The 19346-nt window shown below is 35.0% G+C and overlaps 1 pseudogene; it reads right to left on the bottom strand.

Moving 5' to 3' along the window:
- Positions 1-16380: 16380 nt before the first annotated feature.
- Positions 16381-18056, bottom strand: LOC120125040 (annotated as a pseudogene).
- Between the last annotated feature and the right edge of the window lie 1290 nt (positions 18057-19346).

Raw genomic sequence — 19346 nt, forward strand, 5'->3', positions numbered from 1 at the left:
TTCTAGTTCAAGGGGGTATTTATAGGGGGTGGGGTGTGAACGGCCGGGATAGGTGGGTAATTAAACCTAAGGGTAAAGTGCCAGATCAGCGTAAAGTGCGCTGCAGGGGACGCACCTTACTACAAAGGGTGTTAGATCGAGAAAAATAGTCTGAAGGGTGCCTGACAGGGAAATATAAAGTCAAAGGATGATATATCGGGAAAAACACCAAATAAAAATATACCTATATCAAAATCAAATTAATCTAATTAAAAATTTTATTACCGAATTATCTGAGCTTAGTTCGGTTCGGTTAACATTTAAAAAAAGTTTGATTCAAATAACGGTTAAAGAAAAAAATGTGACTAATTCGGTTAACGAAAGTTCGATTCGATCAATGATCGAATTAACCGTTTAAACACTCCTACCATATGATTTGAAATATTTGTATTATTTAATTTTTAATTTCAATAAGTCTCTCGTCTAAAGAGCATGCAAAATAACTCGTGGGAACAAGACAGAGAAATAAGAGAAATACGAATAAATGCAACCGAGGTAAATCGAGAGAGGTATGTATTAAACATATTCCTAGTAACTATTTTAGTTTGATTTGTTGTTTTTGTTAGGTTTAAGGTGCAGAGTTATCGACGATTCTGAGAGTTCCTAAATGTGTATTTGTGTAAAAATTCAGATCAAATTAATAGAATAAGTAACAAATAAAAATTAAATGTGTAATTGTATAAATTTATTTAATTACCGCATCAATATTTTTATTAAACATTAAGTTGACTTAATTAATATTATTTAAATAATTAAATTTGTTAACAAAATTCTGTTTATAATATTATTAATATATTAATGATCAAATTAAATTCTCTTCATAATTAAATAACTGTTCAAATAATTATTATATGCGTATTAAACGTTACTATCTAATATTTAATATATATATTTTTTTATCTATATTTTAAAGATATTATGCATTAGATATTTAGTCATTTTATTTAATGTTTGATAAATATAAATATCAAACGTGTAATGTTTAAAAATATAATATTAAAATAAAAAATATATAGATATAATATTTATAAAAATATATTTGATTATCAAATTAATTAAAAGTTAAAAATCTTATTTAGTAAAATTAAAATAATAGTATAATGATATATAAAATTTCTTTTATATCGAGTTTTTTTTTCTTGGTCATGCTTTGATCTGTTTTTCTGATAAATTAATTTATGTTGTGGTAATAGTTTAATGCACTTTTCAATTTTACTTTTAATTGTTTCCACTTTCTCCTTTGCTTTTTAAAGTAAACTGAATCGAATTTTAAGATTTTTGTAGATACGCTGCTGTCTCCCCTCGGACAAAATCCACTTAAACTATTGCTTTGTCTCTCTTCTTTGCTTTCTTTTTAACATTTACCTCTTAATTACTTGTAACAATTTAAAGGTATATTACAAATTTACTTATTAAACTTTATTCTCTCTTATTTTATTAATTATATTTTAAAAAAACAATTTAATCATTAAATTTTATATATTGAACTTTTTTAATCCATCCACCGTTTTACTTTTAACTGTGTGATGAACTAGAAATTTTCATTAATTTTTTACTACCATGTAGGTATTAATTAATATTTTATTAATATTAAATTTTTATGTATTTTCTCTCCATTATCTTCAGTGTTCTCATTCCTCCAAAAAATAGAAGTGAAGCTTTGGTGAGAGCAGGTGGTCGACAAAGCATCATTTCAACTACCCATCTCCGATCTCCTCTGTCCTTCGTCTAATTAGTCTTAAACGGAAACATATTAGTCCCCTCAAGTAATTAAGAGGTAATTGTGGTAATAGTATAATGATTTTATTGTTTGTTAGAATGTTCATGTATTTACCAATCAGTGCCAAGGCACTTCAGATGTCAACTGGGCGCAGATGCCTTAAGACTCGATGGAGTAAGTTAGCAGGGTGTACGTTTCCAATGCAACTTTAGATCTTACCCTAGATACCCAAGGGTATCTTCGGTAGGCTAGAGAGGTGTGTGAGCTCTGAAATGTAGCCCCTCAGTCGCACTATGATACCTACCAATCCTTGTGTGTTGTACATTAGTGTTAGTGTTGCGTTTAGATAATACACAGTAGTGTCAGTGTTGCATTTATATAATGCATATCAGATACAATCATTAGGGTTAGAGACCCTCTAGAGGTTTACTCATGGATAAATCCTTAGTAGAAGATTTAGGGAAGCGCGAGACTCCTACTTCAGTGTAGAATAGCTAAGCCCTAAGTAGGTAGCACTTGATCTAGATCATGCATGTTCTTATTGCTTAGTACCATGTCTTCAGTATGCTTGTGTTTATGAAATTCTTAATGTTGCTCTAGATTCGCGATTATACTGCTGGGCTTTGTAAGCTCAGACTTCAGATGCTTTTCGTTGACAGTGCAGTAGCTTGAGCAGTTCGTGGAGCACCGTTGCAACATGACTTCCAACATCTCCTTCAAAGTATTGTATCGTAGCTCAGTGGGCATATGTATTCATAGAACCTTACTCATGTAATCATATTTATAACTTAGTTTTGTGTAGCGATCACCTTGTTATCATAAACCTTAGAATATGTCTCAGCAAGTGCCAGGGCACTTCAGTTGCTAACTCGGCATAGATGGCCCAAGTACTCAAGAGGAGTAAGTTAGCCAATGTATATTCCGATGCAACAATTTCAAAATTTCACCTTAGGTACTGAGGGTACTATATGTATATTAGTGGGTTATGAGTCTTGTGGTCAGTGAACCCCTCGATGTTACCAGGATGTCTTTTTGTGTGATCAGTAAATAAATTAGTTAAGTGAGTCAAACCTCATCAATGGTGTTTTTGTGTTGGTATATGAGCACGAACTATATCCAACACCTAACAGCATGCAGAGTCGCATAATACCACATATTTTAGTTCCTCAAACTAAAAGAGATCAAGTATGTTAAACTACGTTTGACTAGCAATAACCGTCATCGAATAGCTCAGTGGTGGTAAGAGATAGTAAACGCAAGAAGTATAGTCTCAGAATCCTTAAGTCAGAATTGATTGCTAGAGACCTCCACTTTGTGAAGTGTGCTCTCCAAGAGAGCCAAATGTTTTTGTTTTCACTTTGTAGGTGGCCAATTTTTAGTTGTGAGCACCTTAGATGCTCGATCATATGAGTAGAGCGTATGTAAGTCGCAAGGTAAATGAGAACCAGTTAGGTAGCGTGGTTGAGTATTGAATCAGAGTAACACAGCAGAAGCGTAGAGCTCGGTGTTAGAAAGTCAAAACTTATTGCCATATCTTCAGTAGTCGTCATTGAGACCGTGTATGGAAAGTATTCTTAAGGTATCATCATACAATTGTCGAGTTACTCAGTCTTGTAGGTCAAAAGGTTTATAAGATAATGTAGTTGATAACTTGATTGAGTAGAGTTAGCCAGTGAAGAGTATAACGATAATAGTGAATCATGGAATAATGTTATCCTTGTGAAATGTTCCTAGCGTGCAGTATCAGATAACAAGAATATGATTTCTTTGTATCCGTGCTTCTCGAAGGTTTTGTTTAAGGGTCGACACAAGTTGCGCCCATAGGAAAATCTTATATTGATTTTGCGAGTTTCGAGTAGCATGTTAGGTTGCAAGGTCTTATTCTTTGAGGATTAGTTATATAAGAGCCTCAGTGTTTAACCAAAGAGTAAGTTGCTTTCAGTCCAAGTAAATTTCGAGGATAAAATTTCTTTCAACGAGGGGAGAGTTATAACACCATAAATTTTGAGCTAGTAGTTTTGGGTTTATCGAGAGATAAGTGGTTGGTCTTAATTGGGTTGGAATTGGGCCCAACTAGTCATAAAAAAAGGAGATTTTTTAATGGTAGAAAGTAGGTGGTTCAAAACTGGGTACCCAATTCTCTGGGTAGTATATTTATCAGCCTTTGACTTGACCCGTTAAGTTCGGTTACCCGATCCGGGTACCCATATTTTTGTGTCCCTGGTATATGGTTCATTTATTTTTCTAATTTTTTAATTTAATTTTTAAAAAAACATAGAAAAAAATAAAAATTTAAAAGTTCATTATACACAATCCATACACAAAAATTAGTGATTTGAAGTTAGTTTTAAGGATAAATATTTGGATTTATATTTATCGATCGTGATTTTCTTGAATATCATATTGACAAAATTAATAAAAACTTTTTGTAAAATTTAAAACTTAAAAGTATATAGTACAATTTTAAGAAAAAAATAGGGTTTACCAGGTCGGGCAACTTTTAATATTACCAAGTCGAGTACCCAATTATTAAAAAAATTAGGCCTAGACCCGGTCCAACTACTAGGGAAAATCACAGATCGGATACCAGCCCTGTCGGGAAACTTTTTATTATAAAATTACCCATTTTTTAGGTTTGGGTCGGCGGGTCGACGGGTCGAGTCAACTGGGTCGGGTATTTTTGAACACCCCTAGTAGAAAGGTGAGAAATGACCAAAAATATAATTACCTTATTTTAGATGATGGGATCTTTTATATCTCTCGTTTCATTTTTTTCCTTTCTTTCCATTTCTTCCTCCTTCCCCTCCATGCTCTATAAACCAAAGATAAGTCTTTTGAGCCATTTATTACTTCTTTTCAAGCATTATTTTAATATTCCAAAGCATTGGGTTCTTTGGTTGCAGGAAAATTTGGGGGTTTTATCATCCAAGTCATAGTGGAGGATGATTGCTAAGAGAACTTCACTTCGGGATTCAAACATTATGGTAGTGTATTTTTAATCATTCGGAGTGTTAAGTTTTCATAAATTTAAAGAATTTTCTAAGATTTGGTTATTTAAGCATTTTAGGGTTTATCTTTGAATTCTTGATCAAATCACATTCTAGGTTAAAGAATGTGTTTTTAAGACACCTTAAGACTCTTAAATAACCTTATAAATCTTCAGTACAAGATTAAGAACCAAACCAAATCATTTAGGATGAATCTGGGTTTTTTTCGAGCTTAAATAAAGTATTTCAGGGTTTGAATATCGATACTAGATGAATTGGGGAAAAATTAGGGATTTCAAGCAGGGAGTATCAATACTGCTAGGGAGAGTCGATACTCAGGGTGACAATATCCATATTGGGCTTAGTTTTCAGAAACATAATGTATTTTTGGTACCAATACTCATAGGGGTATCGATGCTTGACCCTAGAGTATCGATACTGCAAGTAGATTATTGATACTAAACACCTTGGATGACCAAATTTGACTCGTTTAAGGTTTAAATTAGTTTAGGGACAACATTTCAATTCACATATTTTTCATATTTTTCTCCCCAACCCCTAATATTGATCGTCTTCTTCCCGCTTCTTCTTTGGACATCTATGCTTCATTGCAATGACTTTCTTGTTTCTAGTTATTAGTTGTAATTATTTGAAGTCAAATTAGGTGGATTCATAATTGTAAGAAAATGTATAAAAAAGAGGTAATGAATACCATGAAAAATGCAAAGAATTTGCCATTAAACTCTAAAAAGATTCACCGCCACGACAACTCCACCACCTCAAGCTGAAAAAACTAGAGCTTCTTTAGTGGCGACGTTATTGATGATACAATACCATGTTTCCATCTCTGACTCATTGTTGACCAACGAAATCCCGTGATGCGAAAGATCATTGAGAACGTTTCGTAGCATCCGAACGTGATTGACTTTCACGATGTTTATGAAGATCAAACTGGTGTTCATTTAGTACTGGAGTTTTGCTCTGACGGTGAGTTGTTCGATCAAGTCATCGTAGTGGCACGACAGTTTGTGCAGGCCGCAAGGGTTAACGGTGATTCATAGGGATCTAGAATCAGAAAATTACTTATTCTTGAGAAAAAAAAAGATTCGACATTGAATGTCGTGGACTTTGGATAGAGTCTAGTGGATGAATTTACGGATCTAGTTATCGAGTTGCTTGGATCTATAAATTATGTTTAACCGGAGACGCTTTCTCAAGGGAAAATCACCACGAAGAGCGATATCCGGTTATTGGGTTATTTGGGTCCATTGATTTGTCTTCTTTTTCCTTGTTGGACATTCTGTAATCTTAATCTTTGGAAATTGAATTTTAGTTTGTATAACTGAGATTACACAGTTTCATTTTATCTCTAGATGTCTACCCTCTCATTTTTTCTCTCTAAACTTTGGTATTATTATTTGTTTTCAGAAGTTGAAAATCTTTCATTATTCTTGAAATGCAACATGAGTCATTGAAAGAAGGCAATGGAACAATAAAGCATAGATGTCTGAAGAAGAAGCAGGAAGAAGATAAACAACAATGAGATTAAGAAGTAAACCTATTAAAAAAGGGATAAATTGAAATATTGTCCCTAAACTAATTTGAATGTACAAAAACACTCATAATCAATATTTTGTCTAAAGTGTAGTGGTTAAAATAAAAACTTAATCAATTTCACTAACGGGCCACGTTATCAAACTAACGACATTCAACGTCCAAGTGACATGACAAAAAATAAAACGATAACGGAAGTGACAAAAACTTATATTTTTTTAAATTTAGTAAGAAAAAGTGTACAAATATGAAGGGAAAGACATGAAAACTTAATCCACGTATTATCTACGTGGAAATGATGTAATTTTAGTTTTATATATTTACCGTGCCACGTCCGTCACCAAACCGTTAAAGATTTAACGACCGTTAACTTTCAGTGACAACATCTTAATTAAAACGAAACAAAAGTGACAAAATCTTATTTTTTTTAAAATTCAGTTAGAAAAAGTTTATAAACTCAAACGAAAGTGATCGTTTATGTAATTTACCAAAAACATTAACATAATCGTTTCAAATTTCAACGCTCGAATTTGAGTAGCATAGAGTTGCAAGTAAAAGAATACTCACCTTTCATTTTGAGTTACATTGCAACAAAATTTTCAATTTTCATAATATTTCCAATTGTTTAGGGACTGCTAAAAACTTAAAATATAATGTTAAAATTTAAAAACAATATATAAAAAAAATTCATGTGAACATGATAAATTATGGGTATCAATTTCTTTTAAAAGATTGTTAATTATTTTAAAATGGTATTAATATTTTTTAAAGGTGATATCTTTATTTCATATGCATTGTGTTGACGAAAACGGGTAAAGAAAACGAAAGAACACGAGAATTTTACGAGGTTCGGCAATGTGCTTACGTCCTCGGTGCCTAGGCGGCGCTAGAAGTTTTATTCAATGATATTTTAGGTCTAGGTTACATCTCTATTTATAATAGAAAACCCTGGTACATAATTACAAAATTAACCATGTACCGTACCGCGGGGGCTGCGCCCCCACACCACCAACCCACATAATTCGTAACCCCACAACGAGACTTTTTATGAGCCATACATAACAAATCTCCACCTTGGCGAATATCCTGCCCCTTGGAAACTTCAATGTGGGTTGGGTTACCTTGCTTCTTTAACAACTCGAAACATTCAACAAGTCCAAGCAATGCTTGAACTTGTCTGTCGTAACTGGCTTGGTGAACATATCAGCGGCATTCTCATCAGTATGTACCTTCTGAAACAAAACCTCTCCAGATGCAACCAACTCTCTGATCTTGTGGAACCTTACATCAATATGTTTAGTTCTAGCACGATACACCTGATTCTTAGCCAAGTGAATAGCACTTTGATTATCACAAAGCAACTGAACTCCACCTTGTTGAACACCCAACTCCTTCACTAAACCAGTAAGCCATAAAGCTTCTTTTGCAGCTTCAGCCGCTGCCATGTATTCAGCTTCAGTTGTAGATAGTGCCACGACAGATTGAACAGTAGACTTCCAGCAAATAGGCCCTCCACCAAGAGTAAACACATACCCTGTCGTAGATCTTCTATTATCCAAGTCACCTGCATAATCTGAATCCACATATCCTACAACCAAAGGATTATCCCGCTGACTCCCAAAAACAATTCCATGTCCCACAGTACCCTTTAAGTACCGAAAGATCCACTTGACTGCATCCCAATGTTGCTTACCAGGTTTAGACATGTACTTACAAACTTGACTAACAGCATGAGCTAAATCAGGACGAGTACATACCATCGCATACATCAAGTAGCCAACAGTATTAGAATACGGAACCTTTGCCATATTTTCAGCTTCCTTATCTGTCTTAGGGCACTGTTCTGATGAGAGCTTAAAGTGATTCGCCAATGGAGTGCTAACTGGTTTCGCGCTGCTCATCGCAAACCTTTCTAGCATTTTCTCAACATAACCCCGTTGAGATAGCCGCAGTTTCCTTGAGTCTCTGTCCCTGCAAATTTCCATTCCAAGAATTTTCTTTGCAGCACCTAAATCTTTCATATCAAATTCCTGACTCAATAAAGTTTTCAAACCGATAACATCATCCATGTTCTTCGCAGCAATCAACATATCATCAACATACAGTAATAGAAAAATAAAAGAACCATCATCAAGGCTCTTAACATAGACACAACAATCATACTCACATCGGTTGTAGCCAATCTTGATCATATAGGAGTCAAACCGTTTATACCACTGTCTCGGAGACTGTTTTAACCCGTACAAAGATTTCTTCAATCTGCAAACTAAATGCTCGTTTCCAGGTTGAGTGAAACCTTCAGGTTGCCGCATGTAGATCTGCTCCTCTAAATCACCATGCAAAAAAGCAGTTTTAACATCCATCTGCTCTAAATGCAAATCCCAACTAGCCACCAATGCAAGTACTGCTCGGATTGAAGTGTGCCTGACCACAGGAGAAAAGATTTCATCATAATCAACTCCTTTCTGCTGTGAAAAACCCTTCACTACCAAACGAGCCTTGAACTTCTCCCCCTCTTTTTCTGTTACTGCTGGTTTCTTCTTATACACCCATTTGCAACCAATCGGCTTCTTACCCTCAGGAAGGGGAACTAACTCCCATGTGCGATTGTGATTCAAAGACTCCATCTCCTCAACCATGGCTGCCATCCACTTGTCGTTTTCCTGACTAGTAACGGCATCATGAAAAGTAACTGGATCATCACTGCTAACAGTAAGTGCAAAAGATACCAAGTCTTCAAAACCCAATCTGTTCGGAGGCTTTATATTCGTCCGTCTCACCCTGTCTCTGGCGAGACTATAATCCTGCATCATCCGTAGTGGAACCACCAGAAGTCGGTTGAGAAGTTTCTGGTTTCTCAACTGGAAACTGCTCGAAATCTACCACTGTCGTGTCTTGCTTCTGCTGCAACATAGACTGTTCATCAAAAACGACATCTCTACTAATCACAACTTTCTTCGCAACTGGATCCCAGAACTTGAATCCTTTGACACCTTTCTTGTAACCCAGAAAAATGCACTCCTTCGATTTTGCATCAAGTTTGGATCTCTCATCAGCAGGTACATGCACATAAGCAAGACAACCAAAAATCCGTAAGTTATCAAAACTAACATCATGACCAGTCCATACCTCTTCTGCAACTTTCCCAGCCAGCGATGCCCTTGGCGATCTGTTGATAAGGTAACACGCCATGTTAACAGCCTCAGCCCAGAAGTGTTTGGGAAGCCCCGCATTCAACCGCAAACATCTGGCTCTTTCATTCAACGACCTGTTCATTCGTTCCGCAACACCATTCTGTTGTGGTGTCTTGCGCACTGTAAAATGCCTCTGAATCCCATGCTCCTTACAGAATTGTAGGAACTGTGAATCTGTGTACTCCGTACCATTATCAGACCGCAAACACTTGATTTTTCGTCCTGTTTGGTTTTCTACCTCAGCTTTCCACAACTTGAACTTCTCAAAAACTTCAGATTTCTGTTTCAAAAAATACACCCAAACTTTCCGTGAAAAATCATCAATAAAAGTAACATAGTACCTAGATCCACCCAAAGACGATGTCATGGAAGGCCCCCATACATCAGAATGTACATAATCAAGAATCCCTTGAGTTGTGTGCTTCGCAGTCTTGAAACGGACTTTAGTCTGTTTACCAAGAACACAATACTTGCAAAAATCGAGCTTACAGCTTTTGACACCATGCAACAAGTTTCTCTTGTGTAATTCTGCCATACCACGTTCACTAAGATGAGCAAGGCGCATATGCCACAATTTTGTCGTATCATCACAGGACTCAACAGAGTGAACTCCACCTGCAACGGTACTCCCTAACAATCTGTAGATATTCCCTGCAGTCATCTTGCCTTTCATCACAGTCAATGCTCCTTTAACAATCCGAATGGTTTCCCTATCCTCGTCAGCCTTAGGGATAAAACCATTCTTGTGCAAAGTGCCCAAGGAAATCAAATTCTTCTTCAAGTCTGGGATATGTCGAACACCACTCAACGTCCGAACGGAGCCATCGTGCATCTTAATTCTGACATCACCAATACCAACAATATTGCAACATCGATCATCACCCAAATAAACCGAACCAGAATTAACCGGCCTGTATGTCGAAAACCATTCCCTATTTGGCGTGATGTGATAAGAACATCCAGAATCAAGAATCCAAGCATCCGTCAATTGTGTCGTTGAAATAGAAAGCATATCACCCTCACTGCAATCAGAAGTATCATCCTCGACCACGTTCACAGACTTGGATGAGCCATCACGCTTCTCATCGGTCTGCTTTTTCAACTTCGGACAGTCTCGCTTCATATGTCCCGCCTCCTTGCACTTGTAATAGTGAATCGTCTTCTTATCCCTGGATTTGGATCTGGAATTCCGCTTCCCGGACCCTGCCTTCTCTGGCTTCCGTCCACGATCTCGATTACCCTTGACATATAAGCTATCGGCTTGAGAGCTTTCCCCTGCATTCTGCTTCCGCTGGTTGTGAGCCAACAAGGCTGCAGTAATCTCCTCAACATTGATAGTCTCTTTCCCATATGTAAGAGTAGTCACCATGTGTTCGTAAGAGGGAGGCAACGAACACAACAGAATCATCGCTCTGTCTTCATCTTCAATTTTCACATCAAGCCGAGCCAGATCAGAAACGATTTGATTGAAGACATTCACGTGTTGCGCCAAATCGTGATCGTCCTGCATCTTCAGCCCATACAGCCGCTGCTTCAGATACAGTTTTGTCGTTAAGGATTTGGACATAAACTGACTTTCCAACTTCCTCCAAATTTCGTCTGGAGACGATAGATGCATGACGTGATACATGACCTCGTCCGCCAAGCATAATCGTATGGTTCCTGTCGCTCGCTGCTGCAATTCTTCCCAATCTTCCTCATCCATCGACGCCGGCTTTGTAGATCGCAAAGCCTTCAAGATCCCTTGCTGCGCCAATAGATCCTTCACCCTCGTTTGCCATAATCCGAAGTTACCCTGACCATCGAATTTCGCGACTTCGAATTTTGCTCCTGACATCTGATACTAATTGTTGACGAAAACGGGTAAAGAAAACGAAAGAACACGAGAATTTTACGAGGTTCGGCAATGTGCTTACGTCCTCGGTTCCTAGGCGGCGCTAGAATTTTTATTCAATGATATTTTAGGTCTAGGTTACATCTCTATTTATAATAGAAAACCCTGGTACATAATTACAAAATTAACCATGTACCGTACCGCGGGGGCTGCGCCCCCACACCCCCAACCCACATAATTCGTAACCCCACAACGAGACTTTTTATGAGCCATACATAACACATTGTAAGATTAATGTGTGAAATCATTTTTTTTCTTTCATTAGCACTACTTGACTATGTGAACATATGGTATAAAAGTCTTTACAGCTACGACTACTCTAGGTGTGCACAACCATCGGAACAAGTAACTGTAGCATCAATTTTTTTTTTGCATAACAACTAAATCTATTATTAAAAATATAAATTTAACTGGATAAAATTTAGTTAATAAAATATTAATGATTAAATTTATAAAATGTAATTAACTTTATCATTATACTTTATTTAAATTGATAAAATTTAATTGGATTAGATACTTAGATTTATTTGTATTTTCTAATAATTTAAAGATGAAATTAATCCAGTTAATAACAGAAAGACCAATTCGATCTACTTCCTATAACACATAAACTTTTTAGATATATTTATCTATAGTAATTAGGGTTGCTTTAAATACCCAACATGATATTCATAATATGATCGATCTATCACTCTCGATGTTAGACGCTTTTAATTTTTTTTTTAAATTAATTTCATCAGTGATTCCATTGAAATATTAACCAAACATGTCATAACTTTCCATAGCCACGACATAAACATACGAAGTTAAATATATATTTTATTTGAAATTGATTTTTTTATTATTCACTTGGTTTCTATAATAACGACATAAAAAAATTGGTTTCCCACTTTTTTTTTTCGGAAAAATGGCAGAGAAAATGAGATTGAGAAAGAGTTTTTCAGGATTTGGAAAGGGAAGACCAATTCATTCCCCTACAAGTAGGCATGTTAGTCGGTACGGTTTAATGTTTGCATATTTGCTAGATTTTTTAAAATAAGGAAATGATATGAGGGAAAAATAAATTAATAAAAAATTGAAATAACAAAAAAAGAAAAGGACAAAGAAGAGTTGGTATATCTTTGTAATAATAATGAGATTTGAAATGGAAGATGTTGGGTCTTGTTTATAAAGGAATATCTTTTGATGGAATAAGTTGGAGATTACACGGGGACCATTTATGGTGTACCCAAAAGCCAAGGACTCAAGGACAATATTTGATCATTGTGAATATGACTGTATTAGGATGATTTTTATTTAATATATTTACAGTTTTTTAAACTTAATTTGTAGAAGTTCTTAACTTCATCCATGGTAAACAGAATAATTATACAATTTTAATGTATTTATTTATCCTGTATGCATAATAAATATACTTTGTATTATTAAGAGTCTTTCTATTAATTGAATTTCACCATTATTTTCCTTAATTTTTTTTATCTTAAGCAATTTTACTGCGCCCACTCAAAGTGTGTGGGAGATGTGGTGTCGGCCATGTGCGCTTGCTGCTGCATTAGCAGCCCCACACGCATCATTTCCCCTAGAAGGATGTAAATTATCTTTTGGATTAATTACACAAGGTCTTCTGCTTACAAGTCAGATTTTAAATTTGTCACAACGTGAAACCGTTTTAACTGAAGTTAAAAATTGTTAGTATGTATTGATTAATTTCCCCCCGTAAATTTAATCTGTTAATTTAGATTTAAATCTCTGACTTTTGATTTGATGTGGAGATCAATTCCAGTTTAGGAATCGATACTAAACATCTAATAACAATTACATTGAAAGGAAAAAAAATGGGATTGATACAATGTAAATACTTTTGGGACTTAATTAGAATATTTAGAAATTCAAATACCATTTTAAATTATAACTCATTGTTTCGGGATATCACATTGAATTAAGCTCATTTTTCTTCTGTTGAGTAAAAACGATGATCATGTCTTGTTTCTTTCACAAGGTCAGTTCCACACTTCCTTCAACAGGAACCCAGGCCCTGGGGTCTCTCAAGCCAGGTTTAGGGGTGGATGAAGAGGTTATCAATGTGAATTTTAAATTTTTATATAATTTAGATATATTTTTTATATTTTTATTATGATTTATTTTTATTTTTCAAAATTTTATAAACTTGTCCTTTTAAATCTTATAAATTCATCCATAATATAAAATTATATATCCGTTTATGGCCAGACCCTGACTACCTTGATGGTCTCAGGCTTGATCTCTGTTGTGGTCCTATTGTTCACTCTTTTCTTTTGGCTTTCATTGTGCCATGTGATGTCCCGACTGGTCCCTTAATGATTCCCGACTGGTCCCTTAATGATGTCCCATGGTTCATGACTGTAATCGCTTCTCTTTTTTTACTCCAACTTCACGAAATACAGATTGAAATTAAAATGCAATTGTACTTTTTGCTTTCTTAAAACGATAAATCATAGAAAAAAAGTATGATTGGACACCAAGTTACGTGGGAACCGTATTGTTAATATGTACAAATTTGTATTAACAATCGGTTGGTCTAATGAGTTGAGACACTAGATCCTTTAAATAAGATCAGGTGTTCGAATCCTGACGATTGCGAATGGAGCAAACTAGGTTGGGATGGTCGTCATTGCCTCTGTAGTATCCGATCCTGATTAGTCGATCAATAGATCATATACCGGTGGTTATAAAAAAAATATGGACAAATTTGGAGTAGGCATGTATGTTGAACTTGAAATGTGAAAGGCAAGTGGAAATGCATGTCTAAAAACAATCTTAATCAAATCTTTGGTGTAATCTTGAGTATCTAACATATGTGCTGTGGTGTTTTGGTTGATGTAACATATAATATAATCCTAAAAGCAAAATATTGATTTGGAATCAAACACATTGAGTTTTCATACCAAGGAATCATGTCTTGGGTTGTTCCTTCTCCATGTATAACAAAATTAGTCAAATGTTTGGTTCCACTAAAATTGTGTAGGATTAAACAAAAAACAATAAAATAATGAGTAAATTGCAATTTTCATCACTCATCTTTCTTCTTATTCCTATTTTGCTAACTAAAGTTTAAATATTTTCAATTTACTCACTTAATTCTCAATTCCGCTAAATACTTAACTACATTATGACCGTACATTTTTCTTCTAAAAATTATAAAATGACCCCAAAACTTTCATCTTTCGTGAAAAAACTCATAGTTTTGAATTACCTTTGATTTATCGATGATGATGCATCTTCTTCCGAATCCCAATGGTGGGGAGGAACCAAGTTGTATATCTTAATTGTATGTTGATCGAATGATGAACATTATAAAGTATTTTGGAGTTTTATGAGTTTTAAAGTGATTTAGATAAAATCTAAATGGATACATTGGTAAGAAAAAGTGTAATTTACCTTAAAGTAAATTGGGAATAGTTTCTTCAATTGGGTGAATATTGTTAAGATACTATTTCCAAATTCTTATTGAATCACTTCCTTTAATTTGTTTGGATATCATCAATTATTATTTTCTACAATGAAGAACCTTTCTCTCTTTGACTATATTACTTTTTTATCACCTTTTTGCCATAAACAATATCTTATTTCTTTTCATTAATTAAAGGTGGAATACATTCTTAACGTAGGACAGCTTACCGTTTTGTTTCTCTCACAACCTCGGTTTTAATTATGATCATCAAAGATATGATTCATGTTTTGATAATACTAATTAAGTGGGCCGAGCTGTTCTTCTTGTTTTTAATGAATAAATATATAGTGTAAAAAGCAAGCAAGTAGCCGAGAAAGAATAAAATTATAGGCAAAAGGGAATGGGTCCAACCCCTAAGATGACAAGTCTTCATTTGTGTTTTCAACTGAGATTTCCTATCTCATTCGATTTTCTTTTACTTATCTTTATCATCCATCTTTCTTTTTTAATTTTTAATTACAAGAATTCTATTGTTTGCTTTAAATTGATTTGGGCAATCGAATATTAAGACGATGATAATGCAAGTTGAAAACTCGATGATGAATGGTGAGACATACATTTGAGCTTCTATTTAACCTTTACCTCTTGTCCAGATTCCTTGTATTGCTAATAATTGCCATACCAAATACCTATTTTCACTGTGTTTTAAACTTTTAACTCAAATATAGATAGAAAATATAAAAAAGCTAAATGTATTTCTACTTTCTAGTTTGCTTATATATTGCATCTTTTCTTCTTTGTTTACTAAATAATTTTATTCAAATGCATTACATAGCATATATATAATTATTAAGTGTAAATTTAAATACAGATTTATTATAATTCTAGTCCTACCGCATGGAATGTTAAGAAATGTGGACAAGACAGAAGAAGATATATATTCATTCGACAAGATCTTATTAATCTACCTAGAATAGATTCTTTGATGTTATTGAACACATCATATGACAAGATTAAATTCCCACTTCATTGCCCAAAAGGAATAAAAAAATGTTGAAAGTGGACTCGGCTATATCCAAGTTGGTCTATGTGGTTATTTGTTGAAGCCCATCATGAATTAAAATCCAAAGTCCATTTGCATGGCTTATTTCATGGAAAACTATGTCCTGTGTTTTCATCATTATTTCATAAAATTGTCCACTGAATGATAATAAAAAAGGGTAGGCTACTTATTTAGTCACCTACTTATTTCCAAGGTTTTATTTTAATTATTCAACTATTTTTTTTAAATCTTATCCATCGTTATATTTTGGCTCTATTTGGATCAATTGTCGTCAAAAAATAAATAGAACTGTTGACATGCTAATTTTTTTCAACGATGACGTGACATTACCTCATGACACGTGAGTATCACATTTAGTTTTTTAACGAATGATGATCAAAACAGAACCAAAATGTAACGTTAAGTACGATTGTGTGAAAAAAAATAGTTGGATGACCAAAATAGAATCAAGAGAATAGATTGTGATAATTAAAAAAATTATGTTTTTCCAGCAGAAAGGTTATCTTGGGAGAACAAAAGTGAGGCCAACAGCAACTGCAAAAAGGAAGAGCAACAGTCCGATGAAGTTGATGATAAGCGCTTCCTGGCCTCGAACAAGCTCTAACCAAAGGAATCTACGAAGCAATCCCATCTCCGCCGTGGTGATTGCCAACAAGAAAATAACCAAGCCACCAAAAGTGTGCCATGGCCGATACGCTGCTCTACTGTACGATTTCGCACCTGGGAACACATAGGAGAAAAAACCAAGGAAATACTGCAAAAACAAACAGCAGAAAGAAGATTGGGATATATGTTTGTTTCAAGTTGCTAATAACTAATATATTGATTGAATTTAGATACCTGTAAACTAAATAAGCAGATGGCGCTCATGAGTCATGCCTAGCCAAGAATGTAAGGTGTACATATTAGGACAGTTGGTTTCATCCTGGAATTTGAAAATCACAAAGATCCTAAAGATGCCACAACCAAGAGCTATGGTTTGGAATGTTACATGGACTGCTCTTTGTAATTTCATGTCTCTGTCTTCTGGGATTCTTGTATTCCATGATTGCTGTTTTATAGGGTATATGTTCAGTTAAAAAGCTTTTGGGATGTTCCTTAATATGATGCAAATCACTTTTCAATGACATTTCTGCTGAGAAATAAATGAGTTATGTTGAGTGTTGATCATTCACGGTTCACTCATTCTTATTTAGACGAAGAATCGTGCAACTGATAATTTGATGGTCATTTATCTGTAATTTCAACGATGAAGATGAAGGAGAAGTCTTACAGAAAGAGTGTGGTTGAAGATGAAGAAGAGGTTCCAAAATATCCCATATTACATATCACAGGCAGGGGCAAGTGCACTTGACCCCATTTTTAAAATGAGTTTATATATTGATCCTTTGTGTGTTCTTGTGTTCGTCTTAAAGTCATGAATACTATATGTAAATCAACAAAGCTATAAAAAAAATGCTACAGTCAGTCAATATATTTAGTCCTAATAAATCTCTTAAGTTTAATATATTTAGTCCTAACAAATCTCGAGTTTATTAAAGGTTCTGTAAAGGGTTTATGATCAGTCGAATGATTTATTATTCTGTAGGAGAATCCCTCCGGATGGGGTCTTTACTCTTTAGTAGGTATCAGTGAAAAAGGAGTATTTTTAGGAAAAAAAAAATAATATGCGAAGATTGTTCTTAATTCCAACGAAATCTTTCTCTTTTACACAATCAGAAAATGTATCTTGCATGAATGTTAAACATAGATATATATTTGAAGAAAAATAAAGAGTCGAAACAACGGCAAGATACAAAAAAAAAAAAAGCGTTTACGCTTACTACTTACCTTTTCCAACCATTAATATGAATCCAATCACCATTAGAAATGGATGAAGCTGCAGATACGAGGGAAAGAAAAGTGAAAACTTGGATCTGTCTATTGTATGCAGAATCAAATTGATCCATACAAATCAACTGAATCTTAGTTTGACAAGAAAAGAAGACAGATTTAACTCACATTGAAAATCTAGGATTTATTAGCAGATTCAAAAGCAAGGCCTTAACGGAACTTGAGAAGCCAAACTATTACAAGGATTGTCACTGCTAGAAACAACAAATGTCCAACTACTGCAATAGGGGTTGCTGAAATTTGATAGCTTTTGCTCCTAGGCGCCGTTGCAGAACGAAGATGGAGAGGTCAGTAGTCACTGGTGTTATTTAAAATCACCATTAACAAAGATAGCTTTTTGTTTGCGTGGGGAAGTTGGCATTTAGTAAAAGCCGCCTAGCCGGCTGATTTGGTGGTGACAAGTCCATTAACAAGGAGAATATTGTACCGATCAAATTTAACCGTGGGGCTAATTAAACAATTTTGCAGGCTTTGAGTTTTGGCTTCAATTACCAATCATGCGGAGAAATTAGTAATGCTTGCATTTGATTGTTTGTTTCTGGTGTGGGTTTATTGCGGAGAATAGGACAGCGTTTGAAGCCATGAGAAAAGCCGAAAGGTTTTTCATATCAGAAATTTAGCAATGATTTTACCTGTGGAACTCTTATTTCAGAGTTACTTCACCTCTCGTGCATCGATATACTCCACCAGAATAATATGTGAAGGATCTTAGCTATATTTTATCAGCATCGAGACATGAAACACATTATAGATACATATTACCTTAGGTGACAATACCAATAGATAAGACACTATTTTAGTTCTCTCCAACACCTCGTACGATTCAATCAATCACTAACTCAATTTTTTTTCGCATCCAAAGCCCAACACTTTCTTTCAAAGCGACACCTAAAGAAAGATTTTATTGTCCACCGAAAACTGTGTCCTTACCTTTAAATCTACGTAGGATTTATGCTGATTGAAAGGTATTTTTAATTTATCTCAGATCAATCATATTTTTTCCTTGATTTCTCTAATCAAATCAAGTCCAACTAGCTTTTCCTCACTAGTCTAACACAAATATGTTCTTCACTTACAACAATGCAATGCATCAAATGAAACCTTCTGAATACTTTGTAGACACTAGTTTTTGTTCGTTTTCATTATTTATTATATTACTATTATTATTACATAACATGAAGGCCCAGTTACATTAAACCCGGAGCCCATTTTCCCAAACTAGAACCCAAATACAACAATACCCAAATAACCCAACAACCCAAGCTAGGCCCAGACCTGGTTCAAGATCCAGGCTCAGATGACCAGAAGGCCCGAGCTTAGTATATAGGGTTTTATCACATTTCCTTCAGCCGCCAGTTGATCTTAACAGTCCGATCAAAGTAAATCCGAGGGCCCAGATGTAGCCAGCAGAAGCCCTAGGATATCATTACCACCATAGGGCCTATTCCGGCCGCCGCCTCCGAATGCTCCAGTCAGCCGTGCCACGCCACCACCGCCTCGAATAGAAAACTCCAGAAGATAAATGGCAGCCACACACCTCACCGAAGCCTCATCATTGCAGCCAAGATTTGA

The sequence above is a fragment of the Hibiscus syriacus genome, unplaced genomic scaffold (assembly GCF_006381635.1).
Source record: "Hibiscus syriacus cultivar Baekdansim isolate YM2019G1 unplaced genomic scaffold, ASM638163v2 tig00110429_pilon, whole genome shotgun sequence".
Taxonomy (NCBI): domain Eukaryota; kingdom Viridiplantae; phylum Streptophyta; class Magnoliopsida; order Malvales; family Malvaceae; genus Hibiscus; species Hibiscus syriacus.